At 34.4% G+C, this 25,769-nt stretch overlaps 1 pseudogene; it reads right to left on the reverse strand.

Moving 5' to 3' along the window:
- Positions 1-25,769, reverse strand: part of LOC109096458 — a 92,247-nt pseudogene that overhangs the window by 31,011 nt on the left and 35,467 nt on the right.

Here is a 25,769-nt window from a genome sequence, read left to right on the forward strand (position 1 = left end):
GTCTCCCTAGCTCCCCCTAAACCTATTATAAAATATGATTATTTTTCTGCTAAATTACTACTGTAACATTACAATAGATAATGATGTCCTTTATACAGTAGTTTGACCGATGGTGAGCAATGGGCTGCTGCAGCTTGACTAAGTAATCAAAGACATAACTACAATAGCATCTTAGATGAAACTGACCTGCACTTGAAACCCTGAACAGTAGTTTTGTTTCTCTGCTCCACATGTGCGCTTCCACAGTCCACTCCATTCTCTCTCTTGATTACTCTGATCCAAACCATTTGGCGGAGTTGCGAAGATCGCGCAAGCCGAAGCCTTGACAGTCATGACTAACCGATTCATGATTTATTAGATATTTAATTATTGAATGGCGGATTTGGAAATAATCACTTGAGTACATTCGGCAGGCAATTATACAACAATAATATTAAAATAGCAGGCCAAATCGGCTGCAAGGCCACCGGGAATTGTCCCGGTTATCCCGATGGCCAGTCCGCGGCTGATTTCCATAGACACTTAGAACATGCAGGTTTCATATATTGTCTTTTTGCGGCTTAATATTCACAGATACTAGTCCATATCGCGTTTTGCTTCAAGTGTACTGACCTACTTTTGACTTATTTGTCCAAAATGTTGCATATTCTGTCCGCGTTAGGCTATTCACCTTATTCCGCCCCGCCCACTTTTAATAAATAAGGTGAATAGGAGTTCCGTTTTTATGACTGGATTCTATGAACCAGTCTGTGTTTTCCACATCGTGGAAATTATAGGGCCATATGTCTCAGAATAGTCAGTGCAATTTGTGAAAGAAATCAATTTAATCTGTATGTTGATTTGTGTAAATATTCAAATGTAATCCCCTTTGTAATCGTTAACATTTTCATAAGTAACTTTAATTTAATTACTCATTTTTTCTTAGTAACTGTAACTGATTACAGTTACATTTATTTTGTAATTAAATTACGTAAAGCCGTTACATGTAACTAGTTACTCCCCAACACTGGTTATTTGTTTCAAAGGGATATAAATTTGTGTGTCATCTGCATACAGGTGAAAAGAGACCTCATACTAGTCAAAAATAGACCTTAGAGAAAGCATATAAAGGGAAAAGAGTACCGGACCAAGAATTGAACCCTGGGGAACACCAGACCTTATATTTTTTTTTTCTTTTGCATTTCGACTGAAAATTATTCATATACAATATTAATATACAAAGTACATTTTAATTTATAACTGAAATAAAAGAAATAAAAATTATATATATATATATATATATATATATATATATATATATATATATATATATATATATATATATATATATATATATATATATCAATTTATATATTTTTATAATAGAATATATGTATAGAAAAAACTAGTACATATACATACATACATACATACATACATACATACATACATATATATATATATATATATATATATATATATATATACACATATGAATGTCAAAAAATTCAATTTCATAATCCCAAATATCTCAATTTCTCCCATTTAGCAGCATGCTTCAATTTCTTTACACAAAATATTATTTCTAATTTTATTCTTTTGCTTTTGAACTGACAAATCCCCAAAACATTTTCTTGACAGGTTTTGTGAGATTCACCCAGTTATAATCATATAACATTCATTATAGAGTGCACTAATGGTTGGCGACTGTCTGCAATTGCAGTAAAAGCAGCGAGGCTTATCATGATATAAAACGATGTATTGCGGGCACGATCAGCAAAATGGACTCTTCATTAACTTTTAATGATTTCGTTCCATTTAAAGACTTTATATGGCACTGAAGCATTTATTAAATAGGTGCATAAAGATGAATCAGATGGCGTGTTTTGGGTTCACATCTGCAGTTGTGTAGAAACGCGCTGGAAGCTTGGTGTTTTAAATCATCTGTAAATGAAATATATGCTTTAATGGCTTCGAATGCTGCAATGTTTGGTCAGGCATTACTATGTGCTCCTATAAGTTATTCCAGTGTCACATCTGGTAATTTCATTTACTTACTTAATTATTTGTCATGCATCAGAAGCTTTTATCTAAAGCTTAAAGCACACTTATTATCTCCCTGGAGCAACCTGGGGTTAAGTGCTTTGCTCAAGGGCACTATGGAGCTTTATGCATCCTCTCCTGTGGGTTCTGAGTCTACAACCAAGCAGTTTCCAATATGATGCTTTAGCATTATACTACACCTCCTCTGAATCATGCATTTTACTTCAGTAATGTGGCATATTTCTGTGAAACAGGGTTTTCTACATCAAAATGGAAGGCATTTGATTCTATCGATCAGGAATTTATGGGATCATGAAAAGTGAGCATTACATACCAGAATGTAGTCACATGGTTGGAGTAGAAGTGTTGAAGTAAAGCCTGATTAAATCAAGTCTCTAAGCTGTTAGTTTCTAATAGGAGCTCCTACTTTATCAGATGGTGGTTCAATATTTTATTTTCCACTGGGAATCACCACATCATTTGATGTTGATTATCAAAAAGACAAACAATGTTTTGTTTCTTCAGAGATCATAAACATACATTGAAACAACCAATTGTAATTTCATGTTTACCTAAAAAAAAAAATAACATAAGAAAAATAAGGCCCTTTGTTTCATTAATTGATAAAAAAGTATTTTTATAATAATATTTTATAATAATTATTATAATTACTACATTTTTCAGCAGCCCCATATCATATAGTAAATTGTATGTAAATAAAATAAAATAATAATAAAAAATCAATGCTTTTTATGTTTTTCCATTTTAAAGGAAATGCATAAATATTTAGATAATAATTCATGTATTGAAATTATGAATAATACATTTTTAGAGCTATATTTTAAATAAACCCATTTAAAAAATAAATCAATTTCAAAGGAAATGCATAAATATTGACGTACTGATTCAAGTACTGAAAATATGAATAAATAAAATATATTTTAGAGCTATATTATAAAATATATCCGTTTAAAAAAAAGGAAATGCATAAATACTGACATACTGATTCAAGTACTGAATAATTAATTAAAAAAAAGAAATTGAGCCATCACCCACTCCTACAGTATAAATACGATATACCTAAACAGATAAAAAAAAAAGCCCTAAAGCCAGAGCACATTTCTAAAATGCACAGCAGTCATTTTAGATGATCAAGAATGGTGGTACATAACATCAGTGGGTAAAGAGTACTCTATTTACATTTTTACCGTTACATTTTATCAGACGCTTTTATCCAAAGCAACTTACAGTGCTTTCAGGCTATACATATTTTCAACAGTATGTTTGTTACCTGGGAATTGAACCCACAACCGTTTGTGCTGTTAACACAATGCTCTACCACTGAGCCACAGGAACACTATTTAAGCATGCTGGAGTGTGGGGTGGGGGGGCACTGCTGTAAACCCATCAACCTGTCAAGAAGGATGAGGAACCACAGATATCCACCACCCAAAATAAGCCTGGTAACAGCTACTCTTGCACTTCAGATGCATATGCAGCTCTGTGTTAGAGAAGATAATGTAAGATCCTTGTTCTTCATATTTAGGACAGTGCTCTATATGGCAGGCTTAGTTTCCTATTGAGCTTGTGCTGGATGAAAGTGTTCGCCTTGAGATCGTACAAATCCTCAACACTAAAGCGTGTCAACATTCATAGGTTATCTTGTAATGAGTTATGTACAGTCCAGAGCTCACATGACAGGGAAGTGAAGTAATTTAGGCGCCAAGTAGCCGCGAAAATAAATCTAACTTATGGCTGGCTGGTGGAGTCCAGTTTCTGAGAGAGCTAAAGATCCACAACCTGCTGAACTGAACGGCTGATTAAACTGTTGATGAAAGATGGAGACACTGAAACGATATTGTGTTTATATGCAGGAATTGAACTACACATATTTTAGTGCTCGTGAGGCTACCTTGAAACTGCAGTTTCCCAAATTAAACTAAAATTTTACACTTTTACACTACAGTATACAAGCAATCAGAGAAGTATTTATCTGGCACAAAAACCTACAGCACTGTAAAAAAAAAAAAAAAAAAAAAAAAAAAAAAAAAAAAGAGATGTTTGGAAGTAGTAAATAAAGCAAAGATTATTAGAGTACATTTTACAAGAAAATACCATTTCAGTTTTTCTAAGTCATAATTTCACATTTGATTCAATTTATATCCAAATATGTCACATTACGTAAGTAAACTGGATTATGGATTTGACTTGTACATTAGTTAGGCTTTCTGTAACTAATGATGACTTGTGTAAACACTTTGTTAAAGTTTGTAATTATTACACAGAGTCAGTGAAATTAAATTTGCACAAGGTAAATTTTGTTATTTGTTGCAAAAAGAGTGAAAGTAAGAGAGAGAAAAAAACAAATTTACAGGCAATTTCAGGACAGTGACAGAATTGATCAGGTGAAAAAGAAACAAACAACTTCTTAATGAGAAGCTTGTGTTCTCATTCATTAAGACAGAGCCTTTAGAGTCTGACATCAGTCTGGAAGAAGACTGCTGGCGGTTCAAGCAAAGCAGGTTTATGACCGATTCAATAAACCACTCAATATGGGATTTCACAGCAAAATGAAAATGCTTTTATTACCAAACACTGTAGAAACAGTACAAAACCAGATCTAGCCCTAGCAAAACTTACTGAAATGATACTAGAGTTTACTGAGTGGTTGTAAACGTGTTGCCAACAACCCTCTCTTCAGTGCAGTATGTGGGACTTTGTTAATCTATTTTATCATCCACAGAGTAAAAATCAATCAGATAATTGTGAAAGAAACAACACAACTCTCCTTAAAGGATTTCAGTGTTCGCAGCACAAACAAGCTAGTTGAGAGACTTCACAAAGCTGAAAGAAAGAAAGAAAGAAAGAAAGAAAGAAAGAAAGAAAGAAAGAAAGAAAGAAAGAAAGAAATTTTCAGAACAGCTTCTTTTAACAGTTCTTGAATGTCAAAAAAATGGTATAATAATAATTATATCATAGTTAACTTAATATGAATATATTAATAGTAAATATTAATATATACATATTAATATTTATAAAAGTACATACTACTACTTCTATTAATAATAGCAACAAAATGATAATATTATTAATAATAATAATATATAATATATAACCTCTATGTATTAATATCAATAAATATTGATATATACATATATGTATATAATATATAAAATTACATAAAATAATAACATAATAATAAATTACACAGAAATGACTAAAAATATATAGAAACAAAACAAAAAACACAAGAGGCATCTAGTTAGGACCACTTATTCTTTCAGTATATAAATCATTATGCTATTTATCAAGTTGTAAAATAATCGTTTACAGATTCACTCCCTATACAGCAAACACATGCAAATCTCCTATTTGTCATCACAGGGCAAGTGCTCGTTACTAAAGTAATGTGTCAATCATCAGTCTTTCAGTCGCTAACAATGACTAGAAAACTCCCTGTAAAGTCATCCTTTTCAGCACATTTCCTTAAAAATACAATTACAAGCCCAATGTTGCTCATTATCTTTTTCAGACAAATCAAGCCGATCGATCAGTCCAGGCAGCTGACACACTCACCGAATGCGTGTCAGTCCGGAGGAAGAGGATGGTTAGAGATCCACAGATTGGGCCTCTAGTTTCCTGCCTGTCCTGCAGGTCGTCAGACTCGCCAGCAGTCTGGTTTGTTTAGTTCTACAGAGGCTCCAGTGGCACCTATAAACATAATGCGTATTCAGCAAGCCTTCAGGAACAGCTGCTTTTATTTCAGACCATCTTCTTCTCCCCTCCCTTCATTCAGTCCTGCGCACTGCCAGCAGGGTTTTTTTATTAATTTATTTTTTTTGGAGGCCGTCATGCATTTCGTGTCATGCTCAACACTCAATGTGTTTCTTTCTCAACCTTCTTGGTCAAAACAATATTATGTTCTGTCATTAAAATCAACACACTAATGCTGTACTATGGAATTATTACAACTGCATTTAATCTGAAAGGTTAACTCTATAAAGCCTACTTTATAATTTTTCACCCAAAAAACTTCTAAACTGAAAAACTTGCTTTTTCATCCAAAAAACTTCTAAACTGAAATACAACTTTGCTGAAAAAGTTTCACACAATCTACTACATGCTTTCTGTCATCTGATTGATAGTTTATTATGTTTATTATTTTTTAGCAAAACGAGTATTTCTGTGTCAAATACACTCATCTTTTAGCAGAGGATGAGTTGAATTGTTCTTCAGGGGATCTATAGTGGACTATCTGATGCAATACTGTTGCAATAGCTGACGGCTGCATTGTCAGAAATTTATCTCTAATAGTGTCGATCTTGAAAGTAAAGTTCAAGTTCAAGTTGGAATACAGTGGAATGAAATGTCATGCGTCACACACTCTCAATGGTGCCCCTGTAGAATGTGGTGAGGATGGGTGGAGGGAGACTTGATCTTTTCTTTTTAAAGTTCATAAAGTCATTACTGCTGTGCTGTTGGGAAATGTCTGCATCTATTGATGCTTTACTCTTTGTTAATTTAGCCACTGTATTGAATAAAAAAGGGGTTGTGTTTGTTTTCTTCAAAAAGAGATTGAAAGTAAGCAGATCTAGCAGTTTTTAGAGATTTTCTATGAGTAAAATTACTTTCCCTCCATGTAATATGAAATACCATTAGTTTTGTTTTCTTCCAGGTGCGCTCCTTTTTTCAGGCTGCTCTCTTTAAGGCGCAAGTGTGCTTTTTATACCATGGTGTCGGACTGTTTTCCATAATCTTCTTTAAGCATAAAGGAGCAACCGTATCTAAAGTGCTAGAAAAGAGAGAGTCCATAGTTTTTGTCACAACATCAAGTTTTTCTGAAACTGTTTATCTATTAAAAAATAAATGCTTTGAGTTGCAAGAAGATGTCTATTAACAATTCTAATTTGAATTGGTATAAAAACAGAGAGAATGCAGATTGGTATGAGACAAATGAAAGTCATGTTTAACATCATGTTCCTATGGTCTACAGTGAAATATGCAAAATAAAAATATATATTTGACTGTTTAATGCAGCGACTGACCAATCAGAATCAAGTAATCCAGGGGAGAGCACTGTATTAAAATCTGATAAACATATTCCCCCTAAACAGAGATTAATACACCAACCAATAACGAAAGGGGAGGGAACAACCAGAGCACTTAACATATATATAAAATGAGCTATTTTTAGAACAAACCTGTAGTGTATTTTCATTATTTCCTCTACTTTTTAAATGGTTGCTAGACTAAATTTAAATGATTTGGAAAGCTGCAGTTTCTTCCCCAACACTGAAGTGGTCATAAACCTCCAGAAATCTTCAGCAGTGTGACTGCATTGTCCAGTTCACCATCAAGGGAAATGACAACTCAGCATCCTGTCACCTGTCTGCAGAAATGTGTCGCAACATCTCCTCTCCACATCTACATCCATAACAGGAATTATACAGAGAAAGACAATCCTGGAGTCGCAGAATACCGCCGCTCCTTCATGCCCTGCGCAGTCACAGCATTAAGGCTGACAGGAGGAGGACAGCACACAGACCACCAGAGGCAGTATAAAACCACAGCACAACATAGCACTGCAGAATTTAATAGCTTTAAATAATGTCCCAGCGGAACTACAACGATCAAGGGTCACAACAAGAATTAGCTCACTCAGTGAGATTGTCAAGATTCAACCATTCCAAACATGGCCGGTATATATAGGCTTGACCTTTTGGAAACAAATGCTATTTTTGGGTGATAATGAATTGCCAACTTGTCACCTTGAACTAGTTGTCAACACTAAACTGATTCATGTAAACAAGTTCAGTTATAGTGCTCAAACGTACCTAACATTTACAATATCTATTGTAAAACTATCTATTCAATGTTTTTGAAAGATGTCTTTTCTGCTTACAAAGGCTGCATTTATTTGATGCATCAAATCAAAAATACATAAAAAAATATAATATAGTGAAATATTTAGGGCTGTCAAATGATTAATCACGATTAATCACATCCAAAATAAAAGTTTTGTTTACATAATATATGTGTGTATACTGTGTATATTTATTATGTATATATAAATACACACACATGCATGTATATATTTAAGAAGAATATGTTATGTTTATATATTAAATATATTTATATATAATATAAAATATAAGAATATAAATATATAAATGTATATACACATGTAAATATTTTCTAAATACATAATTTATGTGTGTGTATTTATATATACATAATAAATATACCCTGTACACATACATATATTATGTAAACAAAACTTTTATTTTGGATGTGATTAATCGTGATTAATCATTTGACAGCCCTAGAAATATTATAACAATTTAAAATAACTGTTTTCTATTTGAATATACTTTGAATAAAATTCCTTTGATGTAAAGCTGAATTTTCAGCATCATTACTCCAGTCTTCAGTGTCACATGATCCTGCAGAAATAATTCAAATATGCTGCTTTGCTGCTGAAGAAACATTTCTGATTATTAGTAATGTTAAAAAAATTTATGCTGTTTCATATTTTTGATGAATAGAAAGCCAAAAAGAACAGCATTTATTTGAAACCGAAATACTTTGTAATATTATTAATGCCTTTAATGACACTTTTGGTCAATTGAATGCATCCTTGCTTAATAAAAATATTCAATCCTTAAAAAAAAATTAAAAATCTTACTGACCCCAAATTTTTGAACAGTAACGTGTCTGTCGCTCCATCTGTCCATATATCCATATAATAATCCATCTGTGAGTGTGATTGGTCAAGTGCCATTGGCACTTTTAAAGTGACAAAACTGTTGTGACACGGTGTAAGTCTTTAGAAATCCGCAACGGTCATGGCAGACTGATCAGTAATCATATCTACACCTCCAGGGAATGTTTTACTGGCTTTCAATTATTTTAATCAGTTTTACATTTCCTTTCCCACACTCCCTTCCTCTGCAACACCTCACTCTCTCACTCTTTCATTCTCACTTTCCCTCTGCTCTGACAGCTGATAAGCAGTGGGTTTCGAAACAATCTTTCCAATCTGATACATCTCACTGCACGCATGACAAAACAGAAGAGAACCAGAAAGTTGAAATGGTGAGAAAGAGGCTCAGTGATTACAGTCTAGCTACAGAAAAAAGACTTTTTGCTAACTGTTGGACTGGTGAGGTATAATCATTTTAGAGACAAACAAATATTTTCTAATCCTCTGACAATAAAACTGGTATTGACAGAAACTTTGCATCAGTATCACTGGTAAAAACACCTAGATTTGTTTCACAATATATAAATGCTACTAATTTAAATGAAGGCCAGCCAAGATGTAGATGAGTTTGTTTCTTCATCAGAACAGATTTGGAGAAATGTAGCATTGCATCACTTGCTCACCAATGGAGCTCTCTGCAGTAAATGGGTGCCGTCAGAATGAGAGTCCAAACAGCTGATAAAAACATCACAATAAACCACAAGACTCTAGTCCATCAAAGAACAATTTTTTTTGAACAATTGCTTTCGAGTTAAAATACAAGTCCTCTATCCATTATATTGCTTTCTCCAGTGAAAAAGTCATCTTGTCTGAATCAGGAGAGAAATATGCACAGATCAAGCACAGTTTACAAGTAAAAACAGTTAAAAAAAAAAAAAAATGTAAACAAATATGTCAGTGGACTTTGATGTGAGAGGACAACCTGGGATAGGCTTTTTCACTGGAGGAAGTGTTTTTATTGACTGTGGACATTTTGACAAAAAGTGATGGTTTAAAAATAAAGCACATTTATAATAGATCTGCTTCTTACAAACATGCAGCTTTTCACTTCACAAGACGTTAATTGATGGACTGGAGTGGTGGAGTTGTGGATTATTGTGATTTTTGGACATTCTGACGGCACCCATTCACTGCACAGGACCCACTGCTGAGCATGTGATGTAATGTGATGAAATTCTGTTCTGAAGAAGAAACAAACTCATCTACATATTAGATGGCATGAAGGTGAGTACATTTTCAGCAAATTTAAATTTTTGCCTGAACTATTCCTTTAATTCAAGTATTGTTTCCGTTCATAGTGGAAGTGAGTTCACAATACCATAGTGAATGTGTTATACAAAGGTTAAGAACAGTTCTATTCACTAACACTAATGTGATTCCCTGTAATCGCTTTCAAATGAGGCGTCTCTCTCTTCAATGACTCCAAGAAGTGCTTGATTCGATTCTGATTCATAGTCTCTGAAGGTTTTAATCACGTTACCGGAAAACGGAAGAAAAACGACTGATAGAAATGCTCTGCAATGGCCCAATTCATTCTAGCTCACGTTAAAATAACATGTGATCGATTTGACCACTTTATAAACACATTTTACTGAAATTCATGCTGTTCACAGAAATCTCTAGCTCATTTTTCAATCATTAACCTTAGGAAATTGACATAGCTATCACACAGCTCTCACATAATACTCTTGTTCTTTAAAACCATGCAGTGAGTCCACAGGACAACGGTTTACACACATGCACCTCATTCAGAGTATGTCCTCTGCAAGCAAGTCAAGGTAGTTGAACTCATCAAAGTGAATGAATGCAAGACAGTGAGGGCTAAACCTTTTCTATCACTTCTGTTGTGTCTAGCACATAATTCACCCTCACAGCATTTTGATACAGACACGAAAACGTGCTGGGTTTAATATTTCTCACCGGCTCTGGGTCAGAGTGATTGACGGACTCAGCAAGGTGTCACCAACATAATCTCTCTCATCTTACTTTCAGCGCCGTGTGATCTGTAACTGTCATTCTAAATACTTGCTGAAAGAATGAAGTGGCACCTCGGACTAAGAAGAAGGGTGGTGGATGTGACTAACACGGCTTGCAGGGGCATCATGCATCTATTTCTGAGGAGACACTAGTCACAGTCAACTTTGTGCCCTGGGTGAGATAAGACAAACAAAGACAATAAAAACATGACTTAGTAGTTCACTGCAAATGTGTAGGACAGTCTAGAGCAGAGCTTTCTAACATTGGGTCTGTAGAAGATTCAAATGAACTGCATCTTATTAATGGCATATTTTTTATTAATTTATATTTATCAATTTCCGCTAGTTAGATCAATTTATGAAGAACACAGCTTTAAATATTACATGAAATGGCTATATTAGGCTACATTCAAGGATTAGTTTCCTTTCGATTCATTCTGAGCAGAAGCACAATTTTAAAGTGTGAGGTTCATGTATTTTGAAGTCACCTTCGCAAAAGGTACACATAAGCAAATAAGAAACAAAATTATATTTCTTATAATTTCAAAATATAATATTTCAGCATATAATATAAATAAGAACTCTAATATGTAGATAACTTATATATAAATGTAATACATATTTTATACCAAAAAACATTAATACATAAATATAAATGCATGAAATATAATTTATTTATTATTCAATATTATTTATTTATGCGTGCCATTTGGATTATATTTTGTACAGACCATTTGGAGCATATATATCTATATCTATATATATCTATATCTATATCTATATCTCTCTATATCTCTATATCTCTATATCTCTATATCTCTATATCTCTATATCTCTATATCTCTATATCTCTATATCTCTATATCTCTATATCTCTCTCTCTATCTCTCTATCTATATATATATATATATATATATATATATATATATATATATATATATATATATATATATATATATTTTTTTTTTTTTTTTTTTTTTTTTTTTTTTTTTATAAACCAAGCAAAGGTAAGTGAACTTCACAGGCAGTGATATTCATGTATTTTTGTTGTATTCAACAAATTAAAAAAAATAAATAAATAAAAAAAGATGGATTTTATTATTTTTTTTCCTGGATTTACATTGTAAATTAAAAATCTATTTAAATGGGCATGACACTTTGCATATATGAATCAAAAACATCTAAACAACAGACCATACTATTTCAGTTCTAGGCACTGGGATGGTGGCGATGACAATACCACTGTCACGATATAACACCTGTAATGAGGTGTTGTGTCAAAAAAAACAGATATACAGCCATTTGCATTATCTGAGACACACATGGTGAATCATCATCACCAGGTGATCGTACCAACAAAATGTCTCTGCAATATCAAACATAATTCACAACGGGTGTCAAATTCACAGCAGGCGTCCGCTCTGAATGGTGTGTCATAAAACCCCTGTTTTCCTGAATGTGTCTATAACCCATGCCACAAAAGTCATTTAAAATCCACACCGACATTTCAAAACGTGCGTGAGGAGAACAAGCATTTGTGGCTCACATGTGGCCGCATTTCCCCATGTTTGTAATGGCTTTAATGATTTGCCGCTCCATAATTGGATCTGCGCTAATAAAATCGCATTTGTCTGTTTAATATACATGAATAAATGTTTGCTGCTTTGTATTCAAAGTTAATGTTCTCCTGCAATCCAAATTACCCCAAATGTTTTTTCCTCAGTATTATGGTAATGATCGTACTGTTGTTTATCATTGTACAATCATACAGGTTGCATCTATTGTTAATTCATAACTTGAAGCCGGGAGACACTGCACTCACATATTTCACCGCTAATGGCTTTGTGTCATGGTTCCTCTGCTGATAGCAGTTAGATAACAACCCTAGGCCTTTTTTAAATTGATTTGCAGCTAATTAATTTTGAGTGAAATAGAAATTTTATCATTTATTTACCTAATCCTGAGCCAATATCTTAGCAGTCTGCCATCTGACAAAACACCTCAGTTTCACCTGTAGGAAAGAACAATCACAAATGAGACCTCTTTCTTCTCAGCTCTTTTCTCCTCAACAGCAGTGAAATCAAAAGTTTTAGCAAAAGAGTAATCTCATGAGTCTCCTCTAGAGTTTCAGAAAAGATCTCAAACTGCTCAGATCAGTCTAGATTAAAAAATAAATAAATTCTTCTCACTTGTGCCTATTTTTATTTATCGTGTATAAACAATTTTAGGAGCAATGAGAATAAATTCATATTTAATAATCTTATTTATTATTTGAATATTAAATCTCCTGTTGGAAAATAGTCGGAAAATAGACGCACTTTAGTTTAAATGGTTTTCCATTTTGCATTTTATCTCTCAAAATTATGGATGCCATTAAAAATGTGGAGATTAGCAGAAATAACTTAATGCAACCTCTTTTTTTACATAAGGTTTATGCTTTTATGTATATAATTGTATATAATACAATTTTTAAATTGTGTTGCACACCTGTCAATCCCGTAATAATGAACCATTTCAAATGTTTACGTGCTAAAAATATCTTAATTTGTGTTCCGAAGATGAACGAAGGTCTTACGGGTTTGGAACGACATGAGGGTGAGTAATTAATGACATAATTTTCATTTGGGGGTGAACTTACCCTTTAAGCAATACAATTTTCCTCACTCTTTTTTTTTTCATCATTAATCAATGGCCTCAAAAAAAGGAAAAGCAATGGCTGCTCCTATGGATCCTTGTGACGGAAAGAATAAAAGCTCATTTTAACTGCTGCCTTCAGGAATATGACATAAGAATACAATTTTGAGAGCGTTAAATAGTTTGCTGTGATTCTGAAGTGTAAAGGCCAGGAATGAGATAAGAGTTTTAGGTCAAGCTCAAATCTGATTTCAAAATCTGTCAACGTTTCCACAAGCCTAAAGATTGCTAATATGTGACACTTAACAAATGAGGTGCTTTGAGCATATGCTTTAATTCCTCTGATGCATCCAGCCAGACCTTTCACATCACTCTTTACAACACTACTGTACAATGTCCAGGCTTGGCCCTTTTCCCAGATGCAATTGGCTATTAAGAGATCATACTTTATCACCACAGGGACTATGGGAATTGAGAACTGATTTCTATTCAGAACCAGTTCCATTTTAGAAGAAACACTGGAACCAAATCATTTTCATAATATTTCATTGATTAACATGTTCTTAAATGTCTGCACTTCTCCACCAATAAACACTGCACTGAAATAACTTCAATGTATTACAAAAACAGACAATTTCTCACACTTCTCGTTATAAACACCATTTACAGCCAAAACATCCAGTCCAAAAAAAGAGACAACAATGTTGCAGAGTGTTTTCTTCCTTTGTGTTGCCCATTATAAAACGAACAAATGCTGATTAATGTACCAAAGTGATGACTGCAGAGTTCCTCTCAAACCTTAATGAACATAAACACCATCTGCATGCAAGAACGATGCCATAATCAAAACACAAGGCACACAAATTTACCTTTACGCCACATACCCATCCAGATCCTTTATCTAGACACAGCTTAATGTGCACTAATACTTTGACCTTGCAAGACCAACTTTATTTAGCATCTTATTGATTATAAACATTTTCTAAAGACAAATGGATGAGCCCACCGGCCTTATCCAAAAGTTTTACATTAAAATTGGTTTGTTATAGGCTATGAAGAGAAGCCTTTTTGGCTTTGTGTTGTGATTATGGCATGATCCTATCGCCTGTAGACAGTGTTTACGACCAGCAAGTTTGAAAGGTTTTGTGTTACTTACTGGGTTATTGCTTTGGTACATTAAGCAATGTTGGGCTGTTTCCACATAATGGGCTTCTAAAGCATAGAAAACTTTTTTGTGTTTGTCCTTGGATAACAGCTTGTCTGGTAGTAGATATTGTGTATTACAAACAAGAAATCTGGTTTCCTTGAAGCGTTTGTCACGTTAAGCATTTTAGACTTTCTCTAAAATACTTTTGTTTTCTGCACCGCTATCCAACGGCAGAGATGTACAGCTCTAAATCTACAGCTCTGCAGAAAAAATAAATGTTTTAGCTGAGTGTTGAGTTTGCAGTGTGAATTGAATGTGATGAAAGAGCACGATTTGGTGCTTAAAAATAATACAAAAGACAATAAATAGAAATTATTTTTTATACTTTCCCATACTGTCTGGTTGCATACACCTCTGATTCACAACAAATGACTCTTAGAAGATTGTTATTTTTAAAGGAATAGTTCACCCCAAAATGAAAAATTTGATGAAAATCTAATCCAAAATGTGGATGAGTTTGTTTCTTCAGATTTGGATCATTTTAGCATTCCATCACTTGCTCTCCAATGGATCCTCTGCAGTGAATGGGTGCCGTCAGAATGAGAGTCCAAACAGCTGATAAATCCACACCACTCCATTCCATCAGTCAACATCTTGTTAAGTGAAAAGTTGAATGTTTGTAATAAACAATTCCATCATTAAGACATTTTAACTTAAAACCATTACATCTTGCTAAAATAAAAGTCCATAATCCATAATGACACTTCCTCCAGTGACAAAGTTCATCCCCTGTTGTCTTTTCACATTAAAATCCACCAACATATTTGTTTAAAACTGTTTTGGAATATGTTCAGTTGTAAACGCTGCATGATCTGTGCATATTTCTCTCCTGATACAGACGAGACGAGAAAGCAATAAGTTTTAAAAAGTTTAAAATGTATTGACAGATTTATTACAAACATGCAGCTTGTCTCTTTACAAGATGTTAATTGATGGACTGGACTGGAGTGATGTTGATTACTTGTGGTTTATAATAATGTTTTTATCAGCTGTTTGGACTCTCATTCTGATGGCACCCATTCACTGCAGAGGATCCATTAGTGAGCAAGTGATGGAGCTAAATTTCTCCAAACCAGTTCTGATGAAGAAACAAACATCTACATCTTGGATGGCCTGAGGGTGTATAGATCTTTTTTGGTGCAAATTTTCATTTTTGGGTGAACTATTCCTTTAATGAATCATTCCTGAACTCTAAAGTTATCTGTCTAACAACTCACTAACACATTAAAATGGTCAGTGCTGTTCTTGAGTCATTACAGTAAAAAAAGGAAAAGAGATTCTTATTCATGTCACATATTAAACTAAACCCTTTTCATGTTTATTCAGTTTTTTTATTTTATTTGGTTAAAACTTAATTAAAAAAAAAGTGAATGAACAAAATGCTTCAGCAGGAATGAACATGGCTACCACTGTATTTACCAAATTAAAAAGCACCTTGTATGCTAAACAGATGAGTTGCAGGGAAACCCTTGATGACTAACCCATATTCGGTTGGATGACAGCGCAGGCTTTGTAAAAGAAATCACAGTCAGGCCGTCCTGTGCTCTCTATCTAGGCACTGAGCCAAAGCCCTCCGTCTTGTTCCTCATAAAATCTCCATCACAATGCTGTTTCTGTCTGGGAGGCAGAATAATACTCCTTCATCTGTCAGTCCTATGACAAACTAACAATACATGATGAAACATTGCCGAATAAATGCAGGTTAATTTACGACATGCATTTTTTTTTTCCTTTGTCTTTCCCTACTTTATTTTAATATTTTATTTTATATGTAATTTTTGTTTTCTTCAAAGCACTATGTAACCTGTGTGCTATATAAACAAAGCTTTACTTACTTACATACTTGAATCTGACTGACTGACGAAGGTTCTAAGGTGTGCAATTATTTTCAGGGAAACACATGGCTAAAGTAGTTCCAGGCGGGTCTTAACCGCATTACATGTCACTTCACCAAATGATTTCAGTTATTTCAAAGGCCCTACAGTCTAAAACAGCAAAAGAACCCGCTCTCTCTCCCATAAAAACAGTATGGAGTCGCACACACAGAAACATATATGTGCACAGAAATGTGATTTTATCTGCAAAATAGTTTAGCAAAATGCCATTTCTATAGCGAGGTAATAAAGGTGCTGTTCTTGAAGCAGATGAACTTACAGTTTCTATTAGAGACGCTGCTGCCGAACACTGTTGAGAGATGCACAGACTCACAGAGGCTTAATCTCTCTCTCTCTCTCTCTCGTCTCTAATAACTGCATTAATAACTCCATTAGTCTGCTATCAACGGCACAAGCCTCCATTTCTAGCTCTTAAATTATGTTTTGGAATTAGCAACAAAAGCGTTGGATGAGATGCTTAAGAAATTAATCCTACTCACAACAGAGGACAAAGACCTGACTAATGTCTTGAAATACAACTGTACAATATCTGAACAATGTCTTGAAGTTTGGCAACTGTATAAGCGGAATAACTGACTCCAGTCCATTAAATTATTAGAAAATAATGCACACCTGAGGTTTGTGTCGTGGCCGCATCACCACCCCATGTGTGCATTATTTTCTAATAATTCAACGGCCCACCGTCAATTATATTAAAGTGATTTTTGCTTAATATAACTTTTTTTAAAATTCAATATTCTATGAAACACTGTGAAACACTTAATTTTCTTGTAAAATTATGCATTTTTAAAAATATTTTAATTAACCCGTTATATTTTAGATTATACAGACCGAAGTTCTAATCTCAATATTTATTTTTATAAAGTTATCAAAAAACAGTGTTGTAAACATACTGTGGTGCTGAACAGTAAAAAGTACAGTAAATCCTATTTTAATGGCTGTTAAAGGGATACTCCACCCCAAAATGAAATGTGCTGTTTTCTTTCAAATCAAAGCATAAATATATGTAGAAAGCGTATCCTTGTGGCGTGGCTGACACAGAAGAGCGTACAGCTCAGATTCACCAAAATGGCGCTACACTGAAATTGTTGAATAAAGTTGTTATTTTTGTTTTATTCACATTCAAAAAGTATTGTCGTGGCTTCATATGTTACAATTGAACCACTGATGGCAGATGGATTATTCTGATGATGCTTTTCATACTTTTCCGGACCGTGACAGTGTAGTTTACTTGGCAGTCTATGGGACAGTCACAAGCCTCCCTGTTTTCATCCAAAATATCTTAAATTGTGTTCCAAAGACAAACAAAGCTTTTATGGGTTTGGAATGACATGGGGGTAAGTGATTAATGACAACATTTTAATTTTGGGGTGGAGTATCCCTTTAAATATCTTGAGTCCTGGACATCGTATAAAGTAATGTATTCTACATATAACTGCTATAAATACCAGGGTTTGTGTCACAGCATCATCAAGGGACAAAGCCAACATTAAACAAAGAAAACATACAGAGGGACCATGTAATAGAGCAAGAAAGAGCCTGTGTTTGTTTTTAGTAGGTCTGAGCCCATGAGAGTGCTGCATCACTGTCAGCATTGGAGTGTAGATACATATGTTAGTTTGTGAGTTAGTGAATGGGTGAGTGAGTGTGTGTGTGTGTGTGTGTGTGTGTGTTTGAGAGTGATTAAGTGTGCAAGTACAGTATGGCACATTTAAACATTTAGGTCAATGCACACATGCCTGCTATTCCAATAAAACAATTTAAAACAGCTGAAAGGAAAAATTTTATTAATTATAAACCTCTTCTGAATGAAATATTCAGTCCCATTTCCGGAAAAAATAAAAAGCTTATACATACATAAGTACGCATAATATGCGCTCATGCATATTCATTAGGAAACATCAATACAAGAATCTGTTGCCATTCATATTTCATCAAAGACTTCTGTGGCAGGAATTACTTTGAGCTTTCTTGACACATTTCTGTGGAAGTCTCAGTCTGAGCGGCAGATGCTGATTTCTCCTGATTAGCTATAAAACGAGTGTAAAGATTCACAACAAAAGAACAAACAAAAACACACATTCAATGTCACGATTAGAAGAGCAAAAGATATTTGCGCTTCTTTCATTGTGCTTTATATTGCAACATATTTCCTTATAAACTGCGATATTAAATCTGCATCTAATAAGAAAGGGGTGAATGAATGTAATGCAATGCAGCAGTTTTGTTCTCTTATTGTACCTTTAAGGAATAGCTCATTAAAAATTGAACATTTGCAATTATTTAATCACCCGTATTTTACTCTAATATCTGTATTCTTTTCTTTCTTCTGTCACACACATAATGAGACGTTAGGCAGAATGTCCTAGCTTTTTTTTTTTGTTTGTTTGTACAATGGATGTTCAATGGTGTTCTATCTTGCCAACCTGACAAAATACACAAAAGCACCATAAAGGTACCTTAAATGTAATGCAAATAATTAAAACACTATATTATGAACCTTCTCAAGTAGATGATAGTTTTGTGTTTTCACTGATAGTCTTCAGTTCCACTGCAGCTCTGCTTTGTTAAATAAGTTAAATAAAAAATTATGATAATAACTGAGGAAAAGATAATCAGTGAATAACAGAGGAAAGACACTGACGTGATTGAAATATGACATTTTCATTTTTGAGTGAATTATTCCTGAGTGCAAACTGTAAGATTTTCACTACAATTTGCTGTTGTTTGAGAACATGTTTGAGGATCTGCAGATTAATTGCCTTTACAATCATACCAAGCAACAGATTTTTGGCAGCCTCAAGTGTGACTGCAATTAATGAAGGCCAGCTAATGAAGAACCGATTCAGGCACAGCAATTACAAGGTAAGAGTGCTTTGATTTTGTTTTGTTTTATTTTTAAAATAAAAGAAGCAATTTTTTATAATGACTTTTATTCAGCAAAGATGCATTAAACTGATCAAAAGTGACAGTAAAGATATTTACAAAACATTTCTGTTTTAAATAAATGCTTCTTTTGAACTTCCTATTCATTAAAGAATCCTGAACAAATGTATTAGGATTTCCACAAAAATACAAGGCAGCACAACTGTTTTCAATATTGATAATAATGAGGAAAGTTAGAATGATTTCTGAAGGATCAGGTGACACTGAAGACTGAAAGACTGAAAATTATGCTAAAAATTCAGCTTTGCTCACAGGAATAAATTTCAATTTTACAATATATTCAAATAAAAAAAAAAAAAGTTATTTGAAACTGTAATAATATTTCACAATATTTATAATTTTACTGAATTTTGGACCAAATAAATGCAGCCTTGGTGAGCAAAAGAGACTTCTTTCAAAAAATTACAAATCTTATCGACCCCAAACTTTTGAATGAGAGAGTATACATATTAATACTAGCTTGTGTATATGATATGCAATATGATTGCACTTCGCATGATTTTGGTGTAGTAATTTAAGTCATACTGTGCTTGTGAATTGTAGAAATACTAATACCATAAAAAAAAAATTACACTGTGAACCAATGACATAATCAAAATTTGCAAAGATATATATCATATAGTGTAATATAAGATGTTTCACCTGAATGTTTTTCACCCTCCATACTAAGTTTTCTCTTCTTACAGGTGCAGGTTTTGTTGTCAGATCAGGGAAGAGTGTCTACGACAGCAGATCCACAGAGAAACGTCCCACTTCCTGTGAGTCAGGAGAAAAAAACAAGCATGTGTAAGAGAGGCCTGACTCTCATGTTCAGCAATCAGTTAAAGCACTTAAGAACTACATTTCATGGCACAATAGATCATTCATCACCTTCTCTCACCTTCTATTCCATAAAATAATAAACCACGGCTTCTCTTTTCTTTCCCTGTCTGTCTTTTCTGATGTTTCATACAGGGATTCTGTGACAGAAAATACCATATATAAGACGGCACTGAGAGGTTATCAGGACAAAATGCGCCTGTGTGATTCACCGTAATGGCACCAGCTTTAATGCACAATAATAGCACTAAATTTTGAGAGTTTTATCTGGAAACATCACAACGGATACAGCAATGTTGCTGTGGCAACCAGCGGAAGCCACATTGCTAATGGAAATTGTCTGCCATTGCCTTTCATCTTTGGGAAAAGCTAAAAAGCCGCGGAGCCATTTCACCGAGCCGCTGCAGCTTTTGAGGGCCTTCTAAAAAAAAAAAAAGACAAACCCTCACACTTTTGTCTTATCAAAACTATTTGCAAATTAAATATGATCCCATTGACGCCTCTCCACGAGATCCTCAGAGGGATTGAAGCTCCTCTAATCACCAGTAAACTCACACTCTGCTGAGTTTGGTGGCTGAATCACCGTGCATAAGAAGCTCTGTTTTGACGTAAATGGGAAAAGACAGCAAAATTCAAATCAGCTCTTTTCAGGAATAATCTCCCCCCGGATCAAATTATCATCTTTTCCTGACTTTGTATGTCTCTATTCCTGTGGGTGTGTATATACCTTATTTTGCAATGTGAAAGTTTGCTATTTTTTGTAAATGTGTGAGACTTGCACTTCACTAGCCGCTATGTAAAAGAATAACAAAACTCAGTAAACTGTAAAACTATTTGCGCTATAAACCTGTGTGTTAAGGATTATGATAATGAATTAAAGTATAATAAAAAAAAAAAAAAAAACTTTTGCAATATCAAGCAGCATAACGGTCTGTTTTTGTACATGTAAAATAACTGGAAGCGAATGACACCGGAAACATCGCACATTCAAATTAAAAATGGCAATGCACGATCTTGCGTCAAAAATAAGGTGGACAGACCTTATGTAGCACCGCCCCTTTTCAGCACTGTGTTCATTGTCTTCTGTCTTGTATTTCCACTAGGGTTGGGTACCGTTCCCATTTTAACTGGTACCAGTAACAGTTCCTGAAATTCGGTGCCGGTACCCAACAGTACATTTTTTCAGTACTTTACTCTCTGTGTAATAACAAAACATTTATTTGAGTGAAAAATAATAATAATGATTCCAAACCTCTCAATTTTAACTCAGAGAAAGAAATTCATTCATTCATCAACTTGAGACGTCAAGTTTTGAGTGTTGTACCCAGTGTTGGGGATAGTTACTTTTAAAAGTGATGCATTACAATATTGCATTACTCTCAAAAAAAGTAATTAATTACGTTACTTAGTTACTTTTTATGGAAAGTAATGCATTACGTTACTTTTGCGTTACTTTTTAAATCTGCGCTGGTCTTACTTGTTTGTTTTTAATATAAACACGTTTTTCTTTTACAAATGTAAAAGCCCTTTCACAACAAAAGTGAAAAGAATGAGCCTCAGGCTGAAGGAAATGTAAATTCACGTCTGTACAGTAGAGGGCGCAGCTCAAACTAATCGCATGAAAAATATGACGCAGGAGAAGAAAGTTCAACACTTTTCAGCAATAACAAAAATGAAACACAAATGTGTAATTTTTGCATATTAGTATGATTGAATTGGATCATCGAAGGTCAGTAGCAAAGACATTGGTTTAAATACATAAATGATATTTGTCTTATTTAACATTTAATTATTGCAGGTTTGTATAATATTTCTCACAGCACACACAACGTCTTTGCACTTACTCCCGATTTCTCTCAACATGGCAACACAAGAGCTGTCTGTCAATATATGGGGAAAAAAGTAACTGGAGTTACTTACTTGAAAAGTAACTCAGATATTTCTTTCTAAATTAAAAAGTAATGCTTTACTCTATTAGTTACTTAAAAAAAGTAATCTGATTATGCAACTTGCGTTACTTGTCATGTCTAGGACAACTTACAGGTATCACACACCAGACACGTACCATTCAGTTCAATTTTTTTTATTTTCATTGTTGTCGATAAAGTCAACGAATCATTTCAGCCCTACTATTTATCAGCATCCTAACAACCACTCACAACACCTTAGCAACAGCTGAAAATACTCTAGCATCCACTCAAATAGCATCCCATAGAACACCCTATCATCCAATCCTAGCAACCTCTCAGAACACCTCAGCAACCATTCAGTAACATCTTAGCAACCACTCAGAGCACCCTAGCAACCACTCCTCAAACTGGCCAAACTACATAATCCCTAAACAGCCTTCAGAATTTAGACAGGACTTTGTCAGGTTCTTCTCATTCTGTCCTGCAATAATCTGAAATGCTGGACTTGCAGCTGCAGAGTGGATGATGCTATTAAGAAACACACTATAAATTGTCTCACTCCCTTTCACTCGGAGTTTTTCAGGCACAGGCTGATCCGCCAGGTTATCCGGCTGGGTTTGGGATTCAGTCTCTATATGTGAGCAGGATATATTTAGTGGTTGGTCACTGGCTCCTACACAAAGGGGCTTTCCATCAGAGAGCAGTAAATGGGATCAGGCTGCCGTTAAGCAACATAAACTTCCACCAAACCCACAGACCTCAGACTCCACACATCTACAGCATTGTGAACCCATTCAAACTGACACTACAGATCCAATACACACTCAACATTCAAGCTCACACACCGTATATGGGTTCTTTTGTTCCATGGATTTATTCTAACTACAAATTTTTACTTTTTCTGCTATATGACATTTCATGTCATTTTGTTTTAATTCTATTGTTTATGTAAAGGCTTTACTGTTTTACTCTTATCCCAGACCCAGACTTTCAATCCTAAAAATGTGATACGCATATGTGTATATCCATCAAAAAATACCATCCAACTATCATCTAAAATTGCAAATTTTTGATTATTTTTTTTTTTACTGAAATTACAACTTTCCATAAAATGATTTAAATGATAATAATAATAAATTAATATTACAATTGATATAAATAATAATAATAACATTAACAATTAATTATATACTACTAATAACTTTAATAACAATTACATAATTATTATTAGTTTAAGTTAATGGAGTTTTTTTTTTCAGTTTTCTGCTACAAATTTTGATGTTTAATTCAATGTGATACTTGCCTTTTCATTGTAAGTACTTGTGAAATGTCCTAGAAATTTGTGAATGAAAATGTTTTCTACACCAAATTTTTGCCAGTGTTGTCAGTGAAAGAAAAAAACATTCTCCTGGGATGCATGTACACTGTTAATCACTGTTGGAAGGCAAAGTTAAACTAGTAATACTGTGAGAAGTGTGTTTTTCACAAAAAAATCCACAGGGCCAAAAGTGCCTGTAGTTGAAGCAGTGCCATATGCCCACATACACAATCCAAGAACACACATGCATGTGAAAGCTGCTTGGAGAGCTTTGAAATCCAAGTGCAATGATAACAAACATCCTCTTACTCAAAGGTCAGTGTGAAGAAAAGCTGCATGGTGCTCTGTTCTTAAGAGTGACAAGCGGGTGGCTGATTTGACCAAGGGCAGCGGTCAAACTGCTGTGCGCTGGTGATTATGTTGTAGCCACAGATTTGATGGCTCAGATAAAGCAGATGTAAGATGGAGGCGACCGGCGAGTGCACCGAGGGAGGGGTGAAAAAATCAAGGGGATTTAGGCAAGAAGCTCTATCTCTCACTCACAGCTTTTCCAAGGTGGCTTTTGGGTGGAGAAAGAGAAAGAGAGCGCAAGAGAGAGAGAGATGCTGAGAGCTGACAGGGGAGGTCGTCGTCTGTGTGTAAATCTTCATTTGGAGGAAGTGTTGGATTATAAAGGCAGGCGTTTTGTCCCGAGGCTCATCATTTAACATATCACAGTCTCACAGGGATGGACGGTGGGACTCAGCTTTAGTCTTGTCACTCATACTTATAGAAAAAGTAAGACTGGCTTTCAATGAACTGCCCAGAGCTTCTGGATGGACACTCAGGAGACAGCAGTTGCATATTTTATGGGCTGGATGGACGGAGAGACGGATGGACAGATGGACAAATTAATGAATAGATAAGAGACTCATATTAAGCATCTAATTTAATATTTAACTGCAAAAAAAAAAATTAAAAGTATAGAAAACAAAAATCTAAATGAATTTTCTATATACACGCACTACATACGTTTGGGGTCAGTTGGATTTTTTTAAAAGAAATTAATACTTATATTCAGCAAGGATGTGTTAAATTGATCAAAAGTGACAGTTAATACAGTACATTCAGAATGTTAATTGATATTTCTATTTCAAATAAATGCTGCTGTTTTTAACTTTCTTCTCAAGTTTTGTTCTGAAGGATCACGTGACACTGAATACAGGAGTAATGGCCGCTGAAAATTCAGCTATTTAAATAAATTTTATACATTATAAAAAAAAAAGTATTATTTCTACTCTAATATTTGGTAGAAAGCTAATACAGAGTAGAAAAAGACATGAATTTTACATAATAATAAGTAAATATTTGCTTGATAATACTTGTGGCTTTATGCCATGTAAAAGCCAATGATTTACTTCTGGGAGCAACAACTCTTTTTAATAACTTAACACTTGCTCACACAGTTTAAACAGTTTTTTTTTTATGCATGACAATATACAGCAGCTTTTAGATTTTTATAAAGAGGTTTTACATTTGGGCTTCCTTAACATTAAAAAAAAATGTTGTGACTTGTTTGCTAGTCTGTTTGCTACAGACGCTCTGAAAGGTTTTCCAAAAATCAGAAAATCTCTGAAATCTTCACAAAATCGATATTTTTCTTCACCTGTGTCATCCAGCCCATCGATTTCTCCTCGCACTGCTCAATTGTTATCAGCACTTTCTATATTCTCTCTCTATCCTATGGCTCTCTATTTGTCATGAAATGAGAGTAGACTGTTCGTCTGACACAATCTTTCTTCATGACAAGAAGCCATAATGTGTGTCAGGCCCACACAAAGAACCTTCCCCAGGAACTCTCCAGAAGCTTTGATGCACACAGGTCAGAGCTCTCTGGGTGCTGCACTGCTGTAAGGGCTCTACTGAACACAGGTTGTGTGCAGCTCCCTGATCTCTGCAACGATGCAGGCTCTGATCTGCAGGAGAAGAGGCAGTGGGCCCGCAGGCGAGAGTTTCTGCCACTTTCTCCTTTTTCTTTCCCTGCCCCAGGCCGCTTTTGGTATGGTAATTAGCCTGATATACAGGTCCGGCTCAAAATGCTACTTGATGTGTGATTAAATGTGGTCAGAGGTTGATTCATCTTGTGAATGAAATCTAAATATTTGTTTAGATCCTGCACTAAAACGCTGTTTGACGCATTAAATGTGTTCTGTGTTTTGATTCATCCAAGGGACTTGAATCTTTCTGGTGAATGGAATCTACAGATCTGTTTAGATTTGCTGAGCAGTAAGCCTGTCAAC

This window comes from Cyprinus carpio, chromosome A9, assembly GCF_018340385.1.
Source record: "Cyprinus carpio isolate SPL01 chromosome A9, ASM1834038v1, whole genome shotgun sequence".
NCBI classification, from domain to species: domain Eukaryota; kingdom Metazoa; phylum Chordata; class Actinopteri; order Cypriniformes; family Cyprinidae; genus Cyprinus; species Cyprinus carpio.